Source organism: Oncorhynchus tshawytscha, linkage group LG12 (assembly GCF_018296145.1).
Source record: "Oncorhynchus tshawytscha isolate Ot180627B linkage group LG12, Otsh_v2.0, whole genome shotgun sequence".
NCBI lineage: Eukaryota > Metazoa > Chordata > Actinopteri > Salmoniformes > Salmonidae > Oncorhynchus > Oncorhynchus tshawytscha.
In genome coordinates this window covers 74,236,075-74,241,986 of record NC_056440.1, presented here as the reverse complement: position 1 = coordinate 74,241,986, position 5,912 = coordinate 74,236,075, and the positions used below count along the sequence as shown (strand labels likewise).

The 5,912-nt window shown below is 46.1% G+C and overlaps 1 pseudogene; it reads right to left on the bottom strand.

The window, feature by feature from the left end:
- Window positions 1-2,665: 2,665 nt before the first annotated feature.
- The window catches only part of LOC121847872, a 92,155-nt pseudogene continuing 88,908 nt past the window's right edge, over window positions 2,666-5,912 (bottom strand).

The following is a 5,912-nucleotide window of genomic DNA, read 5'->3' as shown; positions in this document are numbered from 1 at the left end:
ATTTGGAGGGCAAGTTGGTCAGGATAATGTCTATGAGGGTGCCCATGTTTACGGATTTAGGGTTGTACCTGGTGGGTTCCTTGATGATTTGTGTGAGGTTGAGGGCATCTAGCTTAGATTGCAGGACTGCCGGGGTGTTGAGCATATCCCAGTTTAGGTCACCTAACAGAACAAACTCTGAAGCTAGATGGGGGGTGATAAATTCACAAATGGTGTCCAGGGCACAGCTGGGAGCGGAGGGGGGTCGATAGCAGGCGGCAACAGTGAGAGACTTATTTCTGGAGAGGTTAATGTTTTTAATTCGAAGTTCAAACTGTTTGGGTATAGACCTGGAAAGTATGACAGAACTTTGCAGGCTCTCTCTGCAGTAGATTGCAACTCCTCCCCCTTTCGCAGTTCTATCTTGACGGGAAATGTTGTAGCTCTATGGAAATCTCAGAATTGTTGGTGGCCTTCCTAAGCCAGGATTCAGACACGGCAAGGACATCAGGGTTGGCGGAGTGTGCTAAAGCAGTGAGTAAAACAAACGTAGGGAGGAGGCTTCTGATGTTGACATGCATGAAACCAAGGTATTTTCGATCACAGAAGTCAACAAATGAGGGTGCCTGGGGACACGCGGGGCCTGGGTTTACCTCCACATCACCCGAGGAACAGAGGAGTAGGATGAGGGTACGGCTAAAGGATATAAAAACTGGTCGCCTAGAGCGTTGGGGACAAAGACTAAAAAGGAGCAGATTTCTGGGCGTGGTAGAATAGATTCAGGGCATAATGTGCAGACAGGGTATGGTGGGGTGCGGGTACTGCGGAGGTAAGCCCAGGCACAGAGTGATGATAAGAGAGGTTGTATCTCTGGATAAGCTGGTTATAATGGGTGAGGTCACCGCATGTGTGGGAGGTGGGACAAAGGAGGTATCAGAGGTATATTGAGTGGAACTAGGGGTTCCATTGTAAACTAAAACAATGATAACTAACCTAAACAACAGTATACAAGGCATATTGACATATGAGAGAGGCATACAGCAAGGCATAAAGTAATCACAGGTGTTGATTTTGAGAGCTAGCTAAGACAACAACAGCTAATCAGCTGAAACAGGTAAAATGGCGATGAATGGGCAGAGGGTTGGTTAACTACACACAGAGCCTGAGTTCGCGGCTGGGGCCAGCAGATAAACAAACAAAAAAAATAACTATGTAGTGTTTACATTAAGCAGATCTTCCCATCCTGTGTTGTTTTGGACTTTTAACATCTCAAAGGAATCATACGCATGAATGCAGCATGCTTACCTCTCACAGAGTAACCATATCCTCTGTACTCTTCACATTGTACTCACAGATGACACATAGCTGGCTTTTGAAGCCCACTAGGCAAGAAAGGACTGAATCTGTCATTTCACACGCAGAAGGAAATCCACACTGGGTGGCCATTGTGCCAGACAATAGGTAGGAGGTGGATAAACACATCATTTTGACAAGTACATTGAGCTTATGACAGGGACAGTTTTACTGCTGCTGCCGGAGGTAATGTGATGGGAGAGAGATGTCTGATGTTACAGTACTTTTACCCTCTGAGGAGCAGGACCTGATGGGGATATTGCCCCATCTCTCTCTCTTTCTCTTTATTTTTCTAATTATCTTGCTCTCTCTTTCCCCTCTCTTTTTTATATCTCACACTCCATTTTACTCTCTCTCTCTACCTCTCTCTACCTCTACCTCTCTCTACCTCTCTCTACCTCTCTCTACCTCTCTCTACCTCTCTCTACCTCTACCTCTCTCTACCTCTACCTTTCTCTACCTCTACCTCTACCTCTCTCTACCTCTCTACCTCTACCTCTCTCTACCTCTCTCTACCTCTCTACCTCTACCTCTCTCTACCTCTCTACCTCTACCTCTACCTCTACCTCTCTCTACCTCCTCTACCTCTACCTTTCTCTACCTCTACCTCTACCTCTCTCTACCTCTCTACCTCTCTCTACCTCTACCTCTCTCTACCTCTCTCTACCTCTCTCTACCTCTCTCTACCTCTCTCTACCTCTCTCTACCTCTCTCTACCTCTACCTTTCTCTACCTCTCTACCTCTCTACCTCTACCTCTCTACCTCTCTACCTCTCTCTCTCTTATCCCTCCTCACTCTCTCTACCTCCTCCTTATCTCTCTCTTTCTCCCTCTCTTTCTCTCTCTCTCTCCTTCTCTTTATCTCTCTGCCCCAAGCGTGCCTCTCTGTATCCCCATTTCAGGAAGGCAGCTGTCGATCAACCTCCCCTCCTCTCACGTCCCCTCCCCCTGCTAACTCTAAGCCTGACATAACTGCACTTTTTGCTTAGTCACTATGTCACCCTTGTGCTTCAAGTGAGATGATTCCTCCCTATTTTCCTCCCACTCCTCCTCTCTTCTCACCATGGCTCTCAGCTGTTTGACCATTGAGAGGTGTGAAGTCCTGATGTCCACCTGGGGACAGACCTGGAACAGAGCAGAGCAGCTGTGGTGGTGGTGCAGAGCAGAGCAGAGCAGAGCAGCAGTTGGGTTGGCTTTAGTGGTGGGGGGGACATAGTGCCTGACGGCTGGTTGGACGGCTGGTTGGACAACTGGGTGTCTTGGAGGTGTAACAGAAACAATCCCATTAAGGGGTGGATCGCCTTTCACACAGATTACTGAGCATCTGTTAGTCCTACTGGAGGGCCAGGGGCAAGGTCCCCACAGGGCCGGTCATGGCTCCCCGTTTCCCTCCATTCCCCAGGGACACATAGAGAGGGCTGGTCAGGGACCCCTGGAGCTGCTGACAGAAAATGGACAGACTGTAATATTTGATTATAGATTACAATGATAATAATGTTTTGAGACAAGTCCAGTTTATTCCATTTTACAATACATTTTGGATGAATAATCAATTATACAGAGATATTTATCCTTCCATTTTTCCTCACCAGGTCTGTAATAATGACAACAAGGACAACACAAGACTATTGTGCATGTCAGAGAGTGTAACCTGATCTTTACTGTACTGTATATCTTCCTTATTAACACATACTGTAGAAATAAAAACCAAGAGGTCCCCCCCTCCACAGTCTGTCCAGTAATGGATTGTCCTCTGGATGACAGGATCATTCGTTTTCAGCATATCTTTGACACGTGTACATTTTCTCACCTGGTGTCATGTCTATCTTGTCACCCAAAAATATCAACAGTTCTCTGAGAGCTTCGGCCATAGACTATAGAGGGGAAGGAATAGAACTGACCAGTTCAAGTGTTACACGCTGATCCCATCTGTGTTCAGAGTGCCGCACACACACACACACACACACACACACACACACACACAGGTACAAACCAGTGAGTGACGTAAAGGAGCAGCAGAGATGTCACAGAGATGAAACGGAGATGACATGGACACAGTGCCATCAAATGATGGTTAACTGAGTAAGTGTAAATGGTCAATGACGGACGCACATCACGTCACACAAAGCATTGTCACCTGCTGTTCCAATGGGCTAATGCTAACAACAGACTACTACTATCTAAAACTAAAAAGGGTTCTGCGGCCATAGGAGAACCGGTTTTGGTTTCAGGTAGGACTCTTTTAGGATTCCATGTAGAACCTTCTGTGGAAAGGGAGGGTTCTACATGGAAACCCAAATAATTCTACCTGGAACCAAAATGGGTTCTTCAAAGGGTCCTCCTATGGAGACAGTCAAATGACCCTTTTTGGTATTAGATAGTAGTAGTGTGTCGTTAGCATTAGCCCATTGGAACAGCAGGTGGCAATGCTTTGTGTGACGTGATGTGTATCCGTCACGGATGAGGTGGGAGGACAGACCGTGTCAAAGGGCTGCAGTCTCTAATTAGGTGTGGCGGGACAGTGTGTGTTTCTTCCTATAGGCTCAGTGTTATTGTGTTATCATGTTCTCCTCTCTGTTGGGCTGGGGCTCTGTGTGTGTCTCTGTCTGTGTGTGATGTCGCCTCTCCTTCTCCCTGGGTGAAAGGTGAGTACTCTGAGAAAGCATTCTGGTCTGCTAGAGAGACCTGACTTGTTCTGCATGCTTGACTTGGGCAAGGAGGGAGAGGAGAGGGGGGAGACAGAAGGGGGAAGGATAGGGTGAGAGAGGGAGAAAGGAAAGCAGGGGGAGGGGGGAGAAACAGAGAGAGTACAAGGACGACAGAGAGACAGGACAGTGAGTGGAAGAAGGAGGTAGGTACAAAGAATAATGAGATAGGGAAAGAAATAAACAGCGGGATTGAGGAAAGGAGAAGCTCAGATAAACATAGAGAGAGGAAGAGACAGAGGGACAGAGGGAATAGACAGATAAAGAGGGAAGAGACAGAAAGAGAAGAGAGTTAAAGAGAGAGGAGACAGAGAGAGAGAAGAGAGAGAAGGCACAGGCAGACAGAGAGAAGAGACAGATAGAGAGGAGAGACAGAGAGACAGACAGAGAGAGAGAGAGAGAAGATACAGAGAGAGAGAGAGAGAGAGACAGAGAGAGAGAGAGAGAAGATACAGGCAGACAGAGAAGAGACAGATAGAGAGGAGAGACAGAGAGACAGACAGAGAGAGAGAGAGAGAAGATACAGAGAGAGAGAGAGAGACAGAGAGAGAGAGAGAGAAGATACAGGCAGACAGAGAAGAGACAGATAGAGAGGAGAGACAGAGAGACAGACAGAGAGAGAGAGAGAAGATACAGAGAGAAGAGACAGAGAAAGGGAAGAGAGAAGAGACAGAGAGAGAAAAGAGAGAGAGAGAGAGAGAGAGAGAGAGAGAGAGAAGATACAGAGAGAAGAGACAGAGAGAGAGAGAGAGAGAGAGAAGATACAGAGAAGAGACAGAGAGAGAGAGAGAGAGAAGATACAGAGAGAAGAGACAGAGAGAGAGAGAGAGAGAGAGAAGATACAGAGAGAAGAGACAGAGAGAGAGAGAGAGAGAAGATACAGAGAGAAGAGACAGAGAAAGGGAAGAGAGAAGAGACAGAGAGAGGAAAGAGAGAAGAGACAGAGAGAGAGAGAGAGAGAGAAGATACAGAGAGAAGAGAGAGAGAGAGAGAGAGAGAGAAGATACAGAGAGAAGAGACAGAGAGAGAGAGAGAGAGAGAGAAGATACAGAGAGAAGAGACAGAGAGAGAGAGAGAGAGAGAGAAGATACAGAGAGAAGAGACAGAGAAAGGGAAGAGAGAAGAGACAGAGAGAGGAAAGACAGACTGAGACAGAAAGAGAGAGAGAGAGAGAGAGAGAGAGAAAAAACAGATAGAGAGAAAGAAAAAACAGATAGAGAGAGGGAAGAGAGATTGATAGAGAGAAGAGATAGAGGGAGAGGGAGAGACAGATAGACAGAGGGAGAGAGAAGAAGAGAGGGTTGTAGCCAGTGTCTGGTCTGGTCTGGCCTAGTAGTAGTAGTAGTAGTAGTAGTAGTATCTGTTTCAGAGGTGCATCCTCTCATGTCACTGGATACAAGAGGAGTGAGCAGAGAAGAGATGAGAACTAAGATGAGAACATCTCCACCAGTAAACATCTTCAGTCTCCACCCCTTACTTATACCCACCACCCACTCTCCAGACAGATACTGATCTCAGCTTGAGAATTAAGAGATATTCATACAACATTATTACAGGAACACTGCATTCGGACCCCTTGAACTTTTCCATATTTTGTTAGGTTACAGCCTTATTCTAAAATTGATTAATTGAATTACCATCATCAATCTACACACAATACCCCATAATGGCAAAGCAAAAACAAGTTTTCAGAAAATGTTGCTAATTTATAAAATAAATAAATAAATGAAATATCACATTTACTTAAGCATTCAGACCCTTTACTCTGTTGAAGCACCTTTGGCAGCGATTACAGCCATGAGTCTTCTTGGGTATGATGCTCAAGCTTGGCACACCTGTATTCTTCTCTGCAGATCCTCTCAAGCTCTGTCAGGT